The sequence below is a fragment of the Mustela nivalis genome (genome assembly GCF_964662115.1).
Source record: "Mustela nivalis genome assembly, chromosome: 12".
Lineage (NCBI taxonomy): Eukaryota > Metazoa > Chordata > Mammalia > Carnivora > Mustelidae > Mustela > Mustela nivalis.
Window position 1 is genome coordinate 8777395 of NC_139031.1, and position 22994 is coordinate 8800388.

At 34.8% G+C, this 22994-nt stretch overlaps 1 pseudogene across 1 annotated transcript in view; it reads right to left on the bottom strand.

Annotated features, from left to right (window-relative positions):
* The window catches only part of LOC309844628 (protein FRG1 pseudogene), a 34307-nt pseudogene extending 24274 nt beyond the window's left edge, over nt 1–10033 (bottom strand). The window contains exons 1-3 of the transcript XR_014316540.1: nt 9930–10033; nt 4751–4816; nt 2935–3034 (exon numbers count right to left, since the gene is read on the bottom strand). The product of XR_014316540.1 is annotated as a protein FRG1 pseudogene (transcript). The remainder of the gene's footprint in view (nt 1–2934; nt 3035–4750; nt 4817–9929) is intronic.
* Between the last annotated feature and the right edge of the window lie 12961 nt (nt 10034–22994).

Here is a 22994-nt window from a genome sequence, read left to right on the forward strand (position 1 = left end):
GTTTACAAATACTTGGGAAAAGTTAAGTTTATCTCTTTGGCAGTCTTACAGATCAAGAAGAAAAAAGGAGAGAGAAAAAGAAAGTAAATTATTCCAGTTCCAATAATAAGTGAGATAGAAGAGTGGATCCTTCCACTGCGAGAACCAGATATCTTATATAAAACATTTGAAAAATAATAATTTAAAAAAAACCTTTGATAAACTAGCAAAACATTAGGTCTTAATTATACCATTTACTGAATGTGTGCATGTGCATTGAATCAAGAACATATTAACAAATGTTGATTTATAGTTCATAATTTTATCTGTACTAAGTTTTTAGTGTTAATTAGCACATTTAAGAGTTTACAGATGGTATTCAGTTAGAATCTAGAGCTTCGTGAGAAATAACATTATAAAAGAGTGATCTATTATGAAATACAGGAGTCCACAAAATCTATTTTATTATCTCTAAAATCTTTTAAGTACCCAGCTTTCTAATGTTGAGATCAGTTTTGCTGTTTGATAACATGTAGCACTGGTGGTCCATAGTGATTCAAGGAGGGGAGCATGCTCATTGGCTGAGGTCTCTTTCAGTGGCCTGTTTGTTTCTAAGTGATGTACACGTCACACTTGAAAGGCACAGCAACATGGCAAAGAAAAATTATAGATAGTGACTATGAGGTCCTCCACTGTTCATTATTTTGTTTTGATTGACTTTTCTGGAATACTTGTGATAAGAATCCAGGTCTCCCGTGTATTCAGAGATGGAATTAAAAAAAATGAGTTCATGGCTCATATCTGAATCTATATTAGCTCAAAAATCATTTACAGCTCACCAGGCACTCTTAGAAAAACTGTGCTAATAATGAATCATTGGAGCCTCTTAATACCCTCCAATAATGGTGTCCTCAATTGATAAGTGAGAAACTTAGGCAGAGGTAGATAAGGTAAGTAGATGACTCTCCCAGAGTCACTCTGCTAAGTGGCAGAGTTGGGATGTTAATCTGTATAGTTTGTCTCTATGGTTTGTCCATTTACAGTTTATGCTGATTTATCAGTTCCTTTAACAAACAGAACAGTGATTTTAATTGCATGATAGAAAATGAACATAATTTAGCCAGGACATTTCCTTAGTCAATGTACCTTTTGTTGCAAGTACCAGAAATCCACATTTACCAGATAAAACAAGGAGAGGAATGTGCCGCAGGGGTCTAACAAATTTATCTGGTTGCAGAGCACAATTTCCAATCAAGTCCTGTGAGACACGAATCCTACCCTTTTCCTTTCCTTCTAGTATAACCTGATTTTCGTATCTGCTTCTCTTGGTTTCAGCCTCATTTAATTCTTATGGTAAAACAAAACAAAACAAAAAACTCCTCCATAGGGACTTTAATTGTGATTTCCCAATTAGCCTTACCTCTGAGGCTGTTTGGTGTAATTATTCAGGTTTTGTATTTTGTGTTAGACGTTTCATAACTCTGGTGCTCCTAGAATTATTGCAACATGCAAAAAAAAAATAAATAAATAAAAAACAAGCGAAAAACAGACAGCTAGATTCTTTGTAGCCGGCTACCCATGGTCAAGTTGGCACCATGATCACTACTTCCATCCCTCCCTGGGCACGTTTTCTGTATAGTTGTTAGTTAGAAATGCCCAGTGATAGGAATTTCCTCGGGATTCACAAAGCAGAAGTAAGACAGTAACCACTGGGAGGTCGCGAGCGATTTCCTCGAGGTCTCATCCGTTTGGCAGCTGTGCAGTTTACTTCACAAATTCCCATGTGGCAAATGTGGGAGCTTCTGGGACCTACCCTCTAGCTTCCAATCTGCCTTTGTGGTGGGAACTGCAGATTTCCCCACAAACTCCCTTTGCAACCTGCATTCCTGTACTTCCGTCCAAGACCTACACATGCCTGTTTCAGACTTCGGGTGCAACTATCCACATCTTCAGAGGCACCTGAACTTTTCTATTTTTTTTTTCTAGCAGTCATGTAGGATCATGATTTCCTTTAAACTCTTCTTAACAAGTATACAGAAACTTCTTTTTTTTTTCCATTATAAACCCTTTTGCTATACCTTTGTAACATGTCAAGACATTTTTGTGTTTGTTCTCCATATGCAGTATTTATTTGAAATCATGAGCCAATAAATTAGTTTAAAGTTACTGGCTAGATTTCATTTCTATATATGTTTATAAAAAATAAAAATTAAAAAAAAATTAAAGTTACTGGCTATTAGGACAGTGGCAGTATGTTTATTTATTTATTTTTTTAAAGATTTTATTTATTTGACAGAGATCACAAGTAGGCAGAGAGGCAGGCAGCGAGAGGGGGAAGCAGGCTCCCTGCTGAGCAGAGAGCCTGATGTGGGGCTCCATCCCAGGACCCTGAGATCATGACCTGAACCGAAGGCAGAGGCTTTAACCTACTGAGCCACCCAGGCACCCCAGTGGTGGTATGTTTAAGGTTTTTTTTTTTTCCTCTATTTTATCTACAACACATTTAATGGCTTAAAATACATACCATGTATGTGTATAACAATACCGCTGCTTGTGTGTTTTTGGATAGCTCAATTATGTAAAGTAGAGAATCCTCCACCCTATGAGAACACTAATGCCAGTGTCCCCTGAAACTGATGCACACTGAGTAGGCTCACATTATTAAGAAAGAATTAAAGTTTTTCCGTACTAGATTTAAAATCTCCCTTCATGGTCAGAAAAATAAAAAAGTGAGGGCATGAAAATTTGGAATGCTCCCTGTTAAGGGTAGCTCCATTATTTTAACAGGCAGAGGCTGTAGACCTAATAAAACTTTATTAGGGGACCAATATGGTCAGCTATGCTTATCTTTTCCATCCTAGATTTTGTTCAGTAATAAAACTTTCCACTCTCACACAAATGCTACTTTTATAAAGGGAAAAGGATAATCAAGCCAGAAAGAGAAGTCAAACTTACCTCCTAGTGAAAATAATGATGAGAATAAAAGAAGAATGAGAAGACAAAGTCTGGAACCCAATTTGTGGGCTGCCATCCTGGCTTCCTTTTCTTGTAATTTCTATAAATAATCACATGCAGAGGAAATAAATGAGGAAGAAATAAAATCGTTCAAATTAACTTGTATCAAAGAAAATAGATTTCACAATTAGATTAATTTTCTTAGTGTATTATTATTTCTAATATTTAATCAGATGATGTTTCTAGCTGTGTTAAAAAACTATACTAGTAAATCCAAACTTAAGATTTAAAAATGAGGAATGAGGGGTTCCTGACTGGCTCAGTGGGTAGAGCATGTGATTTTTGATCTCAGAGTTGTGAGTTCAAGCCCCATGTTGGGTGAGAGATAAATACAAAGTGCTTTTAAAAAATAAAAAATTAAAAAAAAATGAGGAATCTTCATTTTGATACTTTACAGAATTTCTAAGTACAAATATAGTAATAGTCACAGTACATCTTCATGGTATATTGCTTTAACTCTAAAATTGTTCTTAAAGATAATATTTACTCAACAAGGATTGAAGGTTGATTATATGTATGTACAAGGAAGGCTTCCAGGTTAGGGTTTTTCAAAGAGAGATTTTGGGCAAGATTATGAGGGTTGTACATCTGAAATTTGTAGGGCAGATCAGTAGCTAGAAACTCAGAGATTTCTGTTAGACAGAATTCCTTTTTTTTTTTTTTCCAGGAAATAGCAATTTTTCCTCTCGAGATCCTTCAACTGATTGGATGAGGCCCATTCACATTATGGGGAGTAGTCCTCTTAAATGTAACTGGATTGTAAATGTTAATCACTTAGACAAACTACCTTCACAGCAACATATAGACTAATATTTGACCAAACAGCTGAGCCATAGTCTACGCCAAGTCAAGGCATACAATCAGCCATCACATAGACCCAACAAAACACTTGTAATGCCTAGACAAATATAGTTCTAGATGAGAAATAAGCAATGTTTGTAAAATTGAGATGATCCATAAAACATAACTTGGGGAAATGTTTCAGTATTAGAAGAAAGCTTCCTATATGGCTGTCAACCTTTTATATCTTAAATTTCAATGAGGATAGAATATGGGTCCACAGCTGGGTGATCTCACGCTTATGTCATTAACTTCTTCATGCCTCAGTTTCCATACAGGTGAAATGGAGCTGATAATAGTACATAACTCATAGGGTTTTTATGAAGCTGAAATTGTGAAAAACATAGAAAGTACTTAGAAGAGCACCTACTGATAGTATGTGTTATTATTGTCATTATTATTAGGACTAGTCCTTTTTTTATTAAAAAAAAAGTTACTTCTAGCAGGCAGTCTCTTATTAATTATTTAGAGTAATTTCTAAATGAAAAAGTTGGTGTTGTAGTTTTGCAACTATCACTACCACTGGAAATGATAGTTTTAAAATAATAAAAATTAAAAATAAATAAAATGAGGGAGGATAAGCATTTCACTAAACATGACAGAATAGTTGTATTGAGTGGAATGTGCAGCCAGAAATTTAAAAATTTAAAATAGATATTGAACAATTTAAATTGAAGAGCCAGAAAACAAAAGGCAAGAAGACCAGAATATTACAATATCGGACCCATCTCCATATTTTCCCAAGGGTCATAATGTTCTGAAAAAGCTTCTAAAACAATTGAAGGTATTAATATTTAGGTATAAAATACCAAAAGAAAACCTTTGTTACTGCAAGGGAAGCTTTCTATTGACTGAAGTTTCTGGATAGCCACATTTTACCAGATTATAACAAGACAACACAAAAGTTTCTACCTACCTTCTCACATTGGCTTTCTTACTCGCCAGTGTTCAGTGAAGCATGTTCAGTCAAGATAGACATTTTCTGTTTTATGAACACAAATGTGGTAATGTGTGGATAATATCTCTTGAGGCTTAGATAAGATCTATGACACTGGTAGTTAAAAATACAATATGTTAGGTAAACTTTATAATGTAAAACTTGAGGCATGGGAACTCCAGCCTGTTATTTTAAGAAATCTTATGGATTTTAAACATTATATAATAAAGAGATTGAGAACCATATCATGGTAATAATAATGTGAAATTTAAACCTTTCCTATATCACGATATATAAAAAATGATATCATTAAGTTTAAACATTACTTGACTCTATGGAAATAATATTTAAGTAGCGCTATGATTTTGCTCATAAAATTAGACATCATCGCAGATGTAGGTGAAGTAGTTACAAGTTATTTTGTAGCTAGGACACTTTTCTGAGTGAAAGAAAGTTTATTGAATGGAATAAAATTCAACTTAATTTTAACATAAAATAGTATTTGTGTTATAAATGTAAAGTGCCAAGTATTTTTATTCTATATATTGATTTTGTATTTTTATATTTTACTTTTAAAAATTATGACTTTTTTTTGATTTGTAAATTCAAATTACCAGGTGCATAATTAAATGGGTGTATAAGGAAACACATAAAGACTTAAAACTTCAGAACTCTAAATATCATAAATGCCAACCGCTCCATTTTGCAATGAAATCAAGGTAGTTGGTACCTGTTTTGTACTCCCAACATCCTGTATTCTGTCTCAGAATACCTGTTTCCAAGCAACAGACCCCCTTCCTTGTTTGACTACATGTTCAGTGTCTTCTACAGATATTAGTAAGTACTTACTGTATGCTAGGTATTGTTCCAGAACAATACACAAATGAAAGAACCCCAGACTTTAAAGAGTTTAAATTTTAAAAAGAACGGGGGCACCTGGGTGGCTCAGTCAGTTAAACATGGCTTTAAACATGCCTTTGGCTCAGGTCATGATCCCAGTGTCCCGGGGGGTCAAGCCTCATGTAGGCTTCCCTGCTCAGTAGGGAGTCTGCTTCTCCTTCTCCCCCTGCTGCTGCCCCTGCCCCATTTCTCTTTCTCTTGCTTACTCTCTTAAATAAATAAAGAGAATCTTTGAAGAATTTTAAAAAGAACATTTTGACACATAGTCAAGTGTGACATTATCCTAAGTGTTTTATCTGAAGTGTGTAACCACTGACTATGAAGTTTTCAATGAGACCTGAATGAGGGCAGGAGCAGGTAGGGAGTGTTAATTTCAATCTGAGTGCTGGAAAGTTAATATATAATGATATATATATTAATATATAATATATAATGATACTGTGTATAAATAGAAGAGTTGGAGCTCAGAGTTTGAATCAACCAGGAGAGAATTGGAGAATGAAGTAAGGTATATGGAGAGAGAGAGGGGAAATCACAGATGGCTTTATTTACTTATTTATTTATTTTTTTAAGTAAGAGTCAGAGTTCTCTGTCATCTGCCTGGTTTTTTATTGCCTTGGCTGCCCTGCTCTCTTTCTGATACAGGGAAACTGTTCTAGCTTCGGTCGCCTCGTGATAAGACATTGTCAGTCTGCTATCCAGGTTAGCAATAAACTTGGTTTTTATGAACTCTCCTGTCCATTCCATACTTCTGCTTTCAGAGATAAACTATTCTCTTTACCAATCTCTGTGTAGACTGTGTATATTTCTTTTTCAGAAGTAAACTACTCTAAAGATCCCCAAAATGTTGTAGGACTTCTTAAAAATTTCATTTGTCAAGATTTTCTTTGGAATCTTTTAGTGACAGATAAGTTCAGAGAGAGATGTTGCCTTTATTCATCACATTGTTTTAACCCAGAAGAAATCATATTGTCATAAGGAAAGTTAGGTTGCTAGTTTGTTTCCAAAAGGCAAAAGCAAACGAAAAAGAAAAACTTATAAAATGATGATTCATCACTCAAGTGTTTAAAGTGAAACAAGTCAATCTAAACTTCTTCCATTCCTTTTGGTATACACAGCTAAGAAAAATAAAGTGACCATGTTCTTATCTTATAGGACGTGCTATTACAGATAACTGAAGAGGTTTACATTTCTAATGGGAACACAATGCTGATGTCAGTAGAACAGTTCAAAGTGACCTGGAATACAAGTAGCTTTTCCAATTTTAGTATTAGTGACTTTTTATGACGTTTTCCCAAGACACCAGCAATCGTTCAATGATGAAGACTGAGTACTGTTTTCATATGCTTGACTCTGCATGATCAAATTGATGAAACAGATTGAGAGAAATGTGCTTTTTTCCCGCAAGTTATAACCTTGTTTTCTAATAATTGCTGCTTAATATATCTGCTGGTTTTAACCTTTAACAGATATGATAATACACAGGTGTGGCTTTCCAATTTTATATGATTCTTGGAGGTTAGACACCTGTTCGTTCCTCCAGTAAGTCAAAGTGGGCCATTTAGTATGTAAATGTGTAAAGATGAGATACTGGAAAGGTAGAGAAGATAGGAGATTTTATGTCTGAGTAAGTGAGAATAGGAAATGTTTCCTGGCAGAGAGTTTTGGTGTACATATTCATCAATTAGAGAGAGAAAGAGAAAGAGAAAGAGGTTGATGTCTCCAACTCTAGTTGTGGACAGGTAAATTTCTCCTTTCAGTTCTAGCAACTTTCACTACATTTGTTTTGAAGCTCTCATTAGCCTATAGAGTTGAGTCTTTAGGCTTCTTGGAGAGCTGACCCCTTTATTGCTGTGTAATATACCTTTTTAGTTCTGATTAATTTCTTTCTCTGAAGTCTTTTTTTCTGAATTAATATAACAGTTTTAGGTTTTTTTTTTTTTTAAGGATTTACACGTTAGATTTTTTCTATCATTTTTCTTTTAACCAATTCATGACTCTATTTTTTTTTTTTTTTTTTTTTTGACAGAGAGAAAGCTCAAGTAGGCAGAGAGGCAGGCAGAGAGAGGTGGGGAAGCAGGCTCCCTGCTGAGCAGAGAGCCCGATGTGGGACTCGATCCCAGACCCTGGGACCATGACCTGAGCCAAAGGCAGAGGCTTAACCCACTGAGCCACCCAGGTGCCCCTCATGGCTCTATTTTTAAAGTGCTTTCTTAACGAGAGTCTACAGTGGGATATTTATCTTTTATCTCACACGACAACCTCTGTATTTTAATTGGTACTATATTATTAATATTATTATTGATAAGGTTGGATTAAAATACAATCCTGATAGCTGTTTCCCATTTTTTCTTTTCTTTGTTTCTTTTTCCTTTTCTGTCATTTTTGGTTAATTAGATTTTTAAAAATTCAGTTTTATCATACTATTTATTTACAAATATTTTAAATATTTTCTAGGGTTTATGGTGTACATCCTTAAATAATAAGTACTTATCTTCAAGGGGTGCCTGGGTGGCTCTGTCATTAAGCATTTGCCTTCAGCTCATGTCCTGGTCCCGGGTCCTGGGATTGAGCCCTGCATGGGGCTCCCTACTCAGCAGGAAGCCTGCTTCTCCCTCTCCCACTCCCCCTGCTATGTTCCCACTTTTGCTTTGTCTCTCTATGTCAAATTAATAAATAAAATCTTAAAAAAAAATCTATCTTCAAATAGTATTCTACTACTTCATATGTGGTGCTAAGGGCCTTAACAATAATATAGTCCCAATGGTTCTTTTCATCCTTTGTACATTTTTTGTCCCTTATTTTATTTTTACATGTGCTACCAACACATAGTACCCTGCTACTCTTTTGCTTTAAATCATTTTCTTTTATAACAGTTGTAATTAGTGGAATGTTTTATTTATTTTCCTCCATTTCCATATTTTTGTGAGGAACCTTGTTCCTGTCCGGTGTTACGCTACATTTTGCCTGAAAGTCTCCTTTAACATTTCTTTCAGGGCAAATCCTTTGGCAATTAATTCACTGTTTTTGTCTGTCTGAAAGTCTTTATTTCTCCTTCAGTTCTGAAGGGTATTTCCCTGAGTTGCCAATAAACACTCTTGTACAGGGGAGAGAAAAGGTACAAGAGCAAATGTCAGTTTTCCGTTATTACATAAAAGTTCTGGTTAGCAAACCGTAATCATGTTGTATTGAGCATCATTAATCCAAGGATTAGTAAATATTGTCTCAGCAAATTAAAATGGTTGAGTTAATGAGAATTAGGCAGCTACTTTTAATGACTTGAACTTAGGTGTAAGTAAGCCCATGTAAACATAAAACCGCGTCTCTTATGTTAACGATCTTGGAGCAGGGAAGGTTAGGAGAAATGCTGAATGAGAATTGATTCCTGGTCTTGGGAGACTGTGTGCTATCCTGGCCTGCTGGATTTTATAACGTACTTATCGAGCTACGGCTGAACTCTTTTGCTTCTGCCTCTGCCCAAATGACCAAAGATGGGAACCTAAGGTGATTAAGCCATGGTCCAGAAGGGCCAATGTCCACTGCCAGATAGATACAGTCATTGAGGAATGAAATACTCGTCCTGGTTTTAAGAATGGGAATTTAGAGGGGAGAGACAGTCGACACCACTATTTATTCTACTGATTAATCTAAAAATGAGCATTTTTTTTCCTTTGGGGAAGAAAGTGTTGATTCATCGTTTTCCATGCGTGAAGTTTAAAGAAAATTGGAATAAGGTCTGTTACCTTGTCTGAAATCACAGTAGCCAATTCAGGAGACCAATGGGGAAGAAAAAAAAAAAACTTTTAAAGGCTTCTAAAACCCGTATTTACCTACTTACCAAGTTCATATACTAAAAAAATAAATAAATAAATAAATAAATAAATAAATAAATAACTTTTTATTCCTCCAAGAGCAATGTGAGTTAGGTCCTAATGTATGCTCCTCCACATTTTGGGGGCACATTTCCTGTATCAGTGATTATTAGTTTACTCATAAGTAATTTACTCTGAGATTACAAAAGCCAGGTAACTGCTATTTTGCCGCTAGAGGAACAGTAGCTTATAGTGACATAGAAAATGCAATTCAGTAGCTAAGTTTTAAACATGACAAGAAAAACATGAGAACAACATGAATGTGTGTGTGTGTGTGTGTGTGTATGCAGTTTCAGAGGATTTTAAAGAGAACCAAAAGGTGTAATGCCCCTGACTTCTCTACAGTCCTAGAGTCTCTCAATACACAAAGTACCAGGGAAGCCTACCTGTGCCAGACTTCCTCATGCTGTCCCGGTGCTATAGTCACTCTTCCCAGGTCCTTGTTCTCCAGTGCAGTGCTCTGATTGACAGGGTGTCTCTTCCTTCACACCTTGCCTCCCTCTCTCTGCCTTTGGCTCCTGCAGTCCTGCTGACTAGGCAGACAACCCCTTGGGTGGTTGAATCTTCCCACTTAGCTCAACGAAATACAAACAAAGCCACATGTTGTAACTGTGAACTTTCTATTTAGACACAGTTTGTCAGTTTTTGTGAAAGCACTTTCTGTCAAGAGTCTGTCATAGGATTTTATAAGAAAGAAGAACAGAAAATTTCTTAAAATGCAAAATGCAGGCTTGAATATTTGAAGGCAGACTTGAAGGGATAAACTAAAATGACCATAGTAAGGAGGCGACTATAATAATAACAGAGTGTATTTGCTTCTCTTGTTACTACTTTAGGAAATTGCAGCCTATCGTGATTAAGTTAACTGCCCTCATTTACTGATTTATAAAAGAGTGGAACCAAAATTTGATTCCTTCAGAAACATCAAGCTTAGGTCCTTTCCTCTACAAAGCATGCTTTCGTCGGTGCCAGAGTATGGTGGTGGCTTTTCCAGATTGTGAAAGTTCCAGCATATCTTGGCCATCTGAAAAAACATGTTTGGAAAAATTCATGTGAAAAATCATAAATATATCTTTCGTTTAGTATATAGAATACCTATCACCAGTTTAAATATTATGGAACATAATTTTCACAAACACGTCTGGAAGTAGGTGAGGAATGGGTGAAACAAAGGGGGGGACAATATGTCAGACTGAGAAAGACAAATACTACATGATTTCATTCATGTGGAATCTAAAAAAGAAAATAAATGAATAAGGAAAAAGCAAAATCAGACCTAACAAACTGCTGGTTGCCAGATGGGAAAGGGGTAAAGGGGGAGGTCAAAATGGGGGAGGGACGTGAAAGATACAGGTTTCCAGTTATGGAATGAGTAAGTCAGAGGAATAGAGGGATATAGCCAGCGATACTGTTACAACATTGCTTGGTGACAGATGGTAGCAGCCCTTGTGGTGAGCATAGCGTAATGTATAAAGAAGTTAATCACTGTGTCTTACACCTGAAAGTAATGTAACATTTTGTGTCAACTTAGGGAAACAACATTTTTTTCTAAATATTTTCAAAATAAGAGAAAGCTAAAATTATCATATTTTGGGTATCAGTCTTTTATTTTGGAAATCTAGAGTGGGCTTTGTCCATAGGAAGAAAATAACACTTTCTGTCCATTCGATACCTATGAATTCTAAGGAGAAAATAAAATCACGATTATATCCATAGATGCTGAAGACTGTGTTTAAAAGTTCAGTATTTATTCTTGATTTTTAAAAAATGCATCAAATATATGTTGATATTTGCTTATCCATCTCAGAAAAAAAATTTTTTTAAAGATTTTATTTATTTATTTATTTGACAGACAGAGATTACAAGTAGGCAGAGAGAGAGAGGAGGAAGCAGGCTCCCCACTGAGCGGAGAGCCTGATTGCGGGGCTTGATCCCAGGACCCTGAGATCACGACCTGAGCCGAAGGCAGAGGCTTTAACCCACTGAGCCACCCAGGCGCCCCTCAGAAAATTTTTAATGGGGGAAAAAATGTCATTCACTTCATTTTTTCTTTTGTCTTTCAAATCTAGAACATTTACTTCAAAAAAATTGCCTTTCACTTTAAAGTTAAGAAAAGTGCCTTCTGTCTCTATCAAAACTACTAACAATTCAACTGAAAATGTTAACATTTAGTTAAGCAAAGAAGTAAAATGAAGTATTAAAATGGGAAGAAATAGCAGAAAATTGCCAATGATAGAATCATTTATGTAGCAAACCCTAGAGAGTGAGAGATTTATCTCAAAAATGGTACAAATAATTAAATGGCATACGTACAGTGGCATAAAAATTTATGTATAGGTAGCAGTTGGTTTCATGTTTACTATCAACCTGATAGAAAATACCACAAGATGATAAGACATTTTCACAACAGCAAAATAAAGTTATATTACATGGGAATAAATCTAACATATATGCCCTATGTAAGGAAATATAAAATTGGACATAAAGGGAAAAGCATACCAACATGTTGTATAAGGTTACTCAACATTATTAAGTTGAGTAACTTAATCATCTGTCCCTGGTCTAATTCATAAATTTAAATTACATCTGAAAAACTACCAAAGTTATTCAATTGATACTCTTTCAGTAAGTGATGCTTTGAACAAATAAACATCCATATAGAAAGAAAAGTAAGTTTTGTCTTCCATCTCACATCAAACACAATTCCATTCATATTTTCTCAATCCCTGTGCATTTGTTTTCATATTTTATTTTTACATATGTTGTGCATGCATAACATTTGTTTATATAGTCATATTTAAAAGAAATATAAATAAGAAACATAAAATTTAATGATAAATTTAACCAAAATTTAACCATACAGAACCATAACCTTACAGGTAACATTTCTAGTGAATTCTCTTCTTTTGTGAAGATTCCTATTTCCATTTGGTGTCATTTTTTTTCTACGTAAAGGATTTCTCTTAAGATTTTTTGTAGTGCAGATCTGTTAGAAATAAATTCTGTCAGCTTTTTTACATTTGAAAAAATTTCTGCTTTCATTTTTTTGAAATACATTTTTTTCTGAATGGAAAAATTATATGTTGAAAATTTTTTTCTTTCAGGACTTTAGAGATTTTAATATACTGTCTTCTCACTTGCATTGTTTCCAGTGAGAAATCTGCTAATATTCTTAAATTTGTTCCATGTAAGTAACATGCATTTTTCTTTCTGCCTGATTTCAAGACCTTATCATTTTATTTTGAGAAATCTGGTTACAGTATATGTTGGTGTCATTTTCTTCATATTTCTTGAGTTTAGAATCCATTAAGAGTTTTGGATCTATGAGGTTGTAGTTTGCATCAATTTGAAATGTTTTGATCACTATTTCTTCAAATATTTTTTGTTGCCTTTCTTTTCTTTCCTTGCTGCCTTAAAATTCTCTAAAATCTGTGAACTGGGGCAACAGTCGAACTAACCTCATTTGTTCTCTATGTGTTAAGGATTAGTGTCTTTCATTGCCTGTTGTCTGCTGTCCTGAAAACTACTATTTCATATATTTTTGTCTGGTTTAGTTGCTGTTGTTGGTAGGAGAGCAAGTTTGTCTTCTATTACAAGATGGCTGGAATTAGAATCTCTAAGTTCTAAGGCGTTCTCCAGAAAATGCAGCTCATTTATTTTACGTATGATCTATGTAGAAAAGTAAACTAATGCATATTTTTTAGGTTTCACTTTATAATCAGAACTGTATTAATTACTGTTAATTATCATTTTCCTCATTTGGTTAAAATATTTTTTCAAAGAAAATTCATATCGATTTAGCATGTTACATATGGTTGATGTTATATGAAAAGAAAATTGAAATATGAATATTCATTGTATACTAATACTTTGTGAAATACAGAAAATGTAAGAATTCAGAAAATTTTTCTTATTTAAATAAAACTTTCATGTGCACTGAAATGAATGCTGGTGACAGCTTCAAATAGTACTGATAAATTTAGGAAATAACAGCTAATATATGGAAATAGACATTTTACCAGTAAAATACATATATGTTTCCAAAATTAAACCAACACGAATGGAAAGCAAAATCAACCACCATGTTTATGTGATATGTACTGTTATAATTCTCAGCTGTTGTTCATTCAAATTAAGGCTGTAGTCCTCTCAAATTTCCCAGTATTTAAACTGTTCGTGATGTGCTGGTGAGAATACATCTGGAGAGCTTCATATTCCTGTGCTTACTTGAAGATACACCTGTCATGATTGCTGCTCAGATCCCAAAAAGGAAGTACTTTTTCCATCAGTTTCTTCAGCAGAAGCTTACTGAAATAGATGGAAGAAACAATCCTTTTTTATTTTCATATGCTTGCTCGTTTTCATTTTAAGCAAACAAGACCTACTGGCTGTATTTCTGTACAGAGAAATAGCACCATATTTCTCTAAGGAGTTGCAGATAAATAGAGAAAATAACCAATTTGATCTTATAAAATTTCTGATACTGTTTTACTACTAAGTATATTTTAAAATTGATTCATTAATTTCAAGAAGAGGATTTTTGTTAGTCTTGAAAATTGTAGGAATAACAACTCTGGTAAAGATAACACTGAGGGCTCACATCATGTCAGTTACAGAACCTAAAGGTTTTGCTTATAATTAACTAATATCATCTTAAAAAACTCAGATTATTCTTATCTCTGTTTTACTGATGTAAAAATTGGAGCATAGGCTCATTACAAAACTTGTCACCGATCATACCTAGATGGGTGAAGCCAGGATTAAAAATCAGAAACATGGGGGGTTAAGGGGGTAGGAGAAGAATGAATGAAACAAGATGGGATTGGGAGGGAGACAAACCATAAGTGACTCTTTAATCTCACAAAACAAACTGAGGGTTGCTGGGGGGAGGGAGTTTGGGAGAGGGGGGTGAGGTTATGGACATTGGGGAGGGTATGTGCTATGGTGAGTGCTGTGAAGTGTGTAAACCTAGTGATTCACAGACCTGTACCCCTGGGGATAAAAATACATTATATGTTTATTAAAAAAATAATTAATTAATTAAAAAGAAAAAGACAAATACTGTATGATATAACCTATATGCAGAATCTAAATAAAAGCCAAATTTGAAACAAAAACAAAAACAAAAAACGATTGGAATTCCACTCACACTGTAAAATAACTGATAATACGTACGTAATCTCTTCCAATTTGAAAGGAGACCATGTTTTATTTCAAAAGAATAAACTTCTAATTGGGGCAACCTCAAAAAAAAAAAAATCAGAAACATGATGTAGACCTGGAACTCTCTACTACTGTCTTACTCTTATGTATAACTACCTTAGAAAATCAATACATTATAATTTTTTCTTGACAAGTCAGAGTCATCAATAAGATTACTCATACCCATTCTATATTTCTAATTACTCTATTTTCCTGACTTCACAATTTTTATCTTTTAATCTAGAGATCTCTCCTAAAGTACCTCACACATCCCTATCTGGTCTTCAACATCATTGTGAATGAGCTTTGTTATCTTTACCCCCAGGATGATTGTCCTTATTTTTATATGCAGGTTGAAACTCTCTCAATAAGTTTCTATACTCACTATTTCTAATTTCTTCTTTTCATTTTTTATTTCTATTTTTATTTGAGAGAATTTTAAACTTATCAACGAGTTACAGGTATAATACAGAAAACTCCCCCCACCCCCCAGAACCATTTGATAGCAAGTAGCTGATAGCAAGTAGCAAGTAGCAACTATCACCTCCATATAGTTTAATATGTCCTTCCTACAGACCAGGATATTTTTAACAAAAGCACCTAATTTAGAACTGCAAGGCATTACTGGGTGGTCATGTCTCTAGTTTTCTCCAGTCAGGATCAGTTGTTCAGTCTTCCTTTAACTTTTACAACCCAGGCACTTGCAAATACATAACACTAGTTTTACAGGATGTTTTTTAGCTTGCACTTGTGTGAGGTTTCTCATGGTTAGTTTCCAGTTGCATTCCTCTAAGTTAGTTTCTTCCAATGTGGAAGTGATAACTCTGTTTTTTTTTTTAATTTTTAATTTTTTATTGAAATTCTAGTTAGTTAACATACAGTGTAGTATTGTTTTCAGGTGTGGAATTTAGTGATTCACCCCTTACATATAACACCCAGTGCTTGTCACAACAAGTGTCCTCCTTAGTCCCCATCACCCATCTAGCCTAACCCCCTGCCCACCTCTTACCATCATCCCTCAGTTTGTTCTCTGTTGTCAAGGGTCTCTTATGGTTTGCTTCCCTCTTTTTTTTTCCTTTTTTTCTCTTCCCATCTGTTCATCTGTTTTATTTCTTAAATTCCACATGAGTGAAATCATATGGATTTGTCTTTCTCTGATGTACTTTGCTCCGTGTAACACACACTAGCTTCATCCACATCATTGCAAATGGTAAGACACCATTCTTTTTGATGGATGAGTAATGTTCCTGTGTGTGTATGTGTATGTATGTGTGTGTGTGTGTGTGTGTGTGTGTGTGTGTTTACTGTATCTTCTTTATCCATTAGTCATCCCAAGGACATTTGGGCTCTTTCTGTAGTTTGGCTATTGTTGATATGCTGCTATAATCATTGGGGTTGTATGTGCCCCCTTTGAATCTGTATTTTTATATCCTTTGAATAAATACCTAGTAATGCATTTGCTGGGTTATAGAGTAGTTATAGTTTCAATATTTTGAGGAACCTCCATACTGTTTTCCAGAGTGGCTGTCCCAGTTTACATTCCCACCAATAGTACAAGAGGGTTCCCCTTCTCTACATCTTCACCAACACCTCTTGTTTCTTGTGTTAATTCTAACCATTCTGACAGGTGTGAGAAGGTATCTCATCATGGTTTTGATTTGTATTTTTCTGATGATGAGTGATGTTGACCATCTTTCCTGTGTCTCTTAGACATCTGGATATTATCTTGGAGATGTGTCTAATCGTGTCTTCTGCCCATTTCTTAATGGATTATTATTATTATTATTTTTTGGATTGTTGAGTTGGAAATGTTCTTTATATATTTGGCTAATAATCCTTTCTCACATATGTCATTTGCAAATATCTTCTTCCATTCTGTAGGTTGCCTTTAGTTTTGTTAATTGTTTCCTTTGTTGCACAGAAGCTTTTTATCTTGATAAAAATGGTTGATTTTTGCCTTTGTTTCCCTGACCTCCCACACAAGTCTAGTAAGAATTTGCTATGACTGAGGTCAAAAGGTTGCTGCCTGTATTTTCCACTAGTATTTTAATCGATTCCTGCCTCACATTTAGGTGTTTCATCCATTTTGAGTTTATTTTTGTGTATGGTGTAAGAAAATGGTCCAGTTTTAACTGCATGTTGCTGTCTTTTCCCAACACCATTTGTTGAAGAAACTTTTTTCCATTGGATATTCTTTCCTGCTTTGTTTATTGATCATATAACTGTTAGTCCATTTCTGGGTTCTCTATTCTGTTCCACTGATCTACGTGTCTGTTCTTGTGTGAGTACCGTACTGTCTTGATTATGTCTTCATATAGTTTAAAGTCCAGAATTGTGCCTCCAGCTTTACTTTTCTTTTTCAGATTGTTTTGAATATCTGGAATCTTTTTTCCACAAAAATTTTAGGATTGTTTGTTCTACCTCTGTGAAAAATGCTGGTGGCTCTTTGATGGGGATTACATTAGGTGTGTAGATTGCCTTGGCGAGTATAGACATTTTAACAATATTTGTGCTTCCAGTCCATGAGCATGAAATATTTTTCCATTTCTATGTATCATCTTCAATTTCTTTCAGAAGATACCTAGTAGCTTATGGTTTTTGGTGCAGTTGAAAATGGGATCGATTCATTGATTTCTTTTTATGTTGATTCTCTGTTGGTGTATAGAAATGTAACAGATTTCTTTACATTGATTTAATATCCTATGACTCTACTGAGTTCATGTGTCAGTTATAGCAATTTTTTGGTGGAGTCTTTCAGATTTCCTAGGTAGAGTACCATGTCATCTGCAAATAGTGGAATTTCAACTTCTTCATTGACAATTTGGATGACTTTTACTTGTTCTTCTTGTCTGACTGCTGAAGGTAAGACTTCCAGTACTGTATTAAATAGTAATGGTGAGAGTGGACATTCCTGTCTTGTTCCTGACCATAGAGGAAAAGCTTTCAGTTTTTCCCCATTGAGGATGATATTAGCTGTGGATTTTTTACATAGGGACTTTATGATATTGAAGTATGTTCCATTTATCCTTAATTCTTTGAGTGTTTTAAATCAAGAATGGATGCTGAATTTTGTCAAATGCTTTTTCTGCATCTATTGAGAGGATCATATGGCTCTTAATCCTCTCTTGATTTGCAAATATTGAACCATACTTTCAGCCCAGGAATGAATCTCACTGGATTATGGGAATAATTCCTTTAAGGTACTGTTGGAATCAATTTGCTAGTATCTTGTTAAGAATTTTTGCATTCATGTTCATCAGAGATATTGGCCTGTAATTCTCTTTTTCAGTGGTTTGGTTTCTGGAATCAGGGTAACAATGACCTTGTAGACAGAGTTTGGAAGTTTTCCTTACTTTTCTATTTTTTTTTTTTTTTGGAACAATTTGAAAAGAATAGGTATTAACTTTCTTTAAATGTCTGGTAGAAATCCCCCTGGGAGGCAAGATGGCCCTGGACTTTTGTTTGTTGGGGGATTTTTGATTACTGGTTCAACTTCTTTGTGGTTATGGGTCTGTTCAAATTTTCTATTTCTTCCTGCTTCAGCTTTAATAGTTTGTGTGTTTTTAGTAATTTGTCCGTTTCTTCCAGATTACCCAGGTTGTTGGCATATAATTTTTCATATTTTCTCATAATTGTTTGTATTTCTGTGGTGGTGGTTGTGATCTCTCCTCTTTCATTCATGATTTTATTTAGGTCCTTTCTAGTTTCTTTTTGGTAAGTCTGGCTAGGGGTTTATCAATTTTGTTAATTCAGAGAACCAGCTTTTAGTTTTGTTGATCTGTTTTTTTCTTTTTCTATATCCTTTATTTCTGTTCTAATCCTTATTATTTCCCTTCTGCTGGTTTTAGGCTCTATTAGCTTTTCTTTTTCTAGAGAGAGAGAGAGAGAGAGTGTGTGTGCGCGCACGCGCACCTTTTTATGCCTGTTTATTTCTCTATATATTTGTTGCTGTTGAAAACTGAGTTCACACTAATACCTCCAATTTCAGTCTAATACCAGGGTTTATTCTAGGTTTATTTGTTACTCCTTTTCCTAATGGTGTGAAACGTGGTTCCTATGTATCTTAAAATATGTTTTTAGAAGTCCCCTTGTGTATGTCTTATCTCTCCTAACCATCATTGTTCCTCCCCTGAATATGTGTCCTCCTCATGCCCTTTGGCTTTAACACCTACCCTCGGCTGTTAAACATATAAATGTATTCCTCATTCCACCCTTAGGCTGACACTCAGTGCTGGGTGCTATTTCCCAAGGATGTACTCAAATCTCTACACATGCTCTAGTACCCTAGACCATTTTCCCACGTAACACCTCTTCCACCCTGATCAGGATCAGCCCCCTTGATCTCAGCCATGTTAACTATCTTCCTACCAAGGTAGACACTTATCTTGTCAAGCCCCTCCTAATGATCTCAGGTTTGAATTGTTCAGGAAGGGAAGGGGAAACCTCTTTTTTTTTTTTTTTTTTTTTCTTAAAACCAAATCAGTATTGTTTCACTCATGGGATTCCACCAAACATGCATTGCCAGAGGGACAAATAACTTTCACCTGCTAAATCCAGCTCAGAGCCCAGTCCTTACCTAGTTTGACCTATTAGCAACATTTGGCCCGGTTAAACACGTTGTTCTCCTTCATACACATTCTGTAGTTGACTTCCAGAATACCACACTCTTGTGTTTCTCTTCCTGTTACTACATTTCAGACCTATTTACTGGATTTTCCTCTGTTTCCTGACCTCTTCATGTTGAAGTGCCCTGTATTCAGTCCTTGATACTATTCACATGTTTGTGTACTTCTTTGATAATATCATCAGCCTTATCCATATACAAATAACCCAGAAATTTCTATCTGCAGTCCAGATCTCTGCGGACCTCCAGCATATATATTCAAGAAATGCCTATTTGGCATTTCTAATTACATGTCTAATGCCCCACATTGATATTCTAACTCTAAGTGGATTCTACTTCCAGTCATTTTATGCTAATTGAGGTAATTCCATGCATTCATTTGCAGGGGCTTAGAAACCTTGTACTCAAATAGGACTCTTTTTAGTGCCTAACATACCATCTCAAATCTATAAGAAAATATTTCTGGTTCTACCTTCAGAATGTAGCAGAATATGCACATCTCTTCCCAAATCCACTACTGACTCCTTGGTCCAAAGAGACCATCATCTCCCCTGATTATCTGCAAAGACTTCCTAACTGGCCTCCCTGCTTTTAGAATTGCTTCTGTATAGTTGGGTCTTAACATATCAGGGCAATTCTTTTAAATCAAAAGCTAAATATTCTCTATTTAAAACCTACAATAGTTCCTTATTTAATTTGGAATAAATTCCTAAATACCTACTATGGCTTACAAGATCCCACACGATCTGGATTCTTTGTTCCCAGTAAGACCAGATTATTTAGTATTCCCTACTCAATTTGCTCTGGCTGCCTAACCTTTCTTGCTATCACTAAAAACACCAAGCTTGTGCTGACCTTAGAGATTTTGAACTTGTGTTTTTTGCACTATGTACTTGTTCTTTCTCTCTTTCTGGAATACCGTTTCAGGAGATGTTTTCATAGCTAAGCACCTCACTTCCTAACAGTGGTCAATATCACCTTGTCAACAAAACCTGCTCTAATCCACCTTCTTAAAATTTTAATCTGTGCATAGACATTATAACCATTAGTGTTATACATCTAACTTCCCGTGCTCTCCTTTCGTGAAAACATGTTTGATGGCATTGATCTCATTCTAGCTTACTATATAGTTGTTTTTATGTTCAGTTTTTGAAAATGAAATATCCATATTGAAAATCCATATTTTGTAATGAGATATGTAACTTTCTACAACATCTTACCACTGCCTAGACTCCAGGACAATTTCTTACTACTTCTATTTCTAATCCTTATTTCCTAGTAATATCGCATAATACCTGATTTTCCAAACTTAACAATATCACATTGTGTTTCTATTTTATTTATCTTGACAATGTTGCTAAGGCACAAACTTTCACATGGAGCCCTCTCTTACCTTTCTTCTCCCAGATACATTACTCAGCACAAAGTAATCTACATAAATTAATCAATTGGTACAAATTAATTAAGCTGCACAAATTTCAGTGTTTGGCTGTTCATCTATTCTTGCCCATGAAATGTTGTTTTCTAGTTAGTTGTTCAAATATCTATTGCTTATATTAAAAAGTACATTAATTATTCATAGTTATCTTTTTTCCCTCTAATTCATGCTAAACATTTTAGTAAGAATCAGCACCAGGAGTGAATTTAGCTCAATATTCAGCTTCAGTTCTTACTTTTACTTGCTAATTTACCAGAAATAATTACGATCTTGTGAAACTTTGAAACCGTTTTATTGAAAAAATTAAAAAAATCTACTTGCATAGCTACATATGTGGTATGGACATAAATATAAGTGAATATACTTACAGGTTTGTATTTTTGCTGTGCCAGGTAGTAGTGGGAATTTTCACTGATAACTGAGCTTTGCCTTTTTTATTTTTTGAGATTTTATTTATTTGAGGGAGAGATTGAGAGAATGAGTGAGGGGAGGGGCAACGGGTGAAGCAGACTCCTTGTGGAGCAGAGAACCTGATGTGGGAATCAGTCCCAGGACTCTGGGATAATTACCTGAGCCAAAGGCAGAGACTTAACCAACTGAGCCATCCAGGTGCCTGAGTTTTGCCTTTTTAATAAAAAAGCAATCAAAGTCTAAAAAGTTTACCCTAATAAATTAATTAATGACAATTGCATGATGTATAATTTTAAAAATAGGGAGTTTTTTTTAAGGTTCCTCTATCAAAGATAAAACTCATTTATTCATTATCACATGATTATTTAACACCTTCTATCCACCAGATACAGCCCCAGAGGCTGGTAATATATTAAGAAATAAATAACTCTGGTGTTCATGCTCTTTATGGTGTATTCTAGAATATTGAGGATAAAAGTCACTGTATCTTTATGACTAAAAAATTTACCAGTGTAATGTAGATGGACTTCCAAAGTATTAGCAGATGATGTGTAAAAGGTTCAAACAAATGATTAAAGATAGCTCCGCTCCTGACTTTGATACTCTGTCAATATAGGTTGGTTTTAGTTTTCCTCCTATAAAATGATGCATATAATTGGGCATAAAGACAGATGTACCATTATACCCTTGTATTCATCTTTACAATTTTCTGGTCATGCTTAGTTTGACTGGAAGAAATAGAGAATGATTTTTCATTTATTTTCTGTTATCCTTACCCTGAGAGGGCCCATCTAGTTTAGGAAAATAAGACTGTGCTCTTTTTCAACTTCTGTTTGCATGGACATTTCACATTGCCACCACGAATCATTCCAAAATAAGATATGGTTTCCATTACCTCACAGATTTTGCTTATAATTTATGAAGGAGGCAGGATTTTGTTTGATTTCCCTAAGCTTCACTGAACCTGTAAGTTTTGAGAAAAACATTTATTTTGACTGGAAAGCTGAATAAACACAATTTTACAGTTTTAACAGGAAACATTTATCAAATCCATCAAATTAAAGTAGTGGGATAATTCAACAGAATATTTATGTGTTTTCCTCTTTCTTTTAATGTTAAATGTGCCAATAATATTTCACAGTATGGATTAGGCTACAGACACAAGACGAAACAGAATAAAATGTGATTATACATTGATTCTAAGATACTCACATTTGTTTTAATCTGTGTTACTTATTAAGCATGTTTATGTCCCTAATCTCCATTGAATTTACTTGGCTAATTTGATTTTTCCATGTGTTTTTGAATATCATAATTTATAGTTTGATCAAATAGACCAAAGAACTAACTTAAGAGATTGGAATTTAGGGAATTTTCTATAAGCACTTGGATGTTCTTAAGTTAAAATTTTAGTGTTTTCAGGGAATATTTTTATCACTTCAGATCTGTTTTAAAACTTCTTTATATGTAATTTTCAAAAACATGTACCATTCAAATAGAGTATGCTCTGATAATTTGGTAAAAAATATTGCAAATAGATTTCTTTTTTTTTAAAGATTTTATTTATTTACTTGACAGAGAGAAATCACAAGTAGATGGAGAGACAGGCAGAGAGAGAGAGAGAGGGAAGCAGGCTCCCCGCTGAGCAGAGAGCCCGATGCGGGCCTCGATCCCAGGACCCTGAGATCATGACCTGAGCCGAAGGCAGCGGCTTAACCCACTGAGCCACCCAGGCGCCCTTTTCTTTCTTTCTTTCTTTCTTTATTTATTTATTTA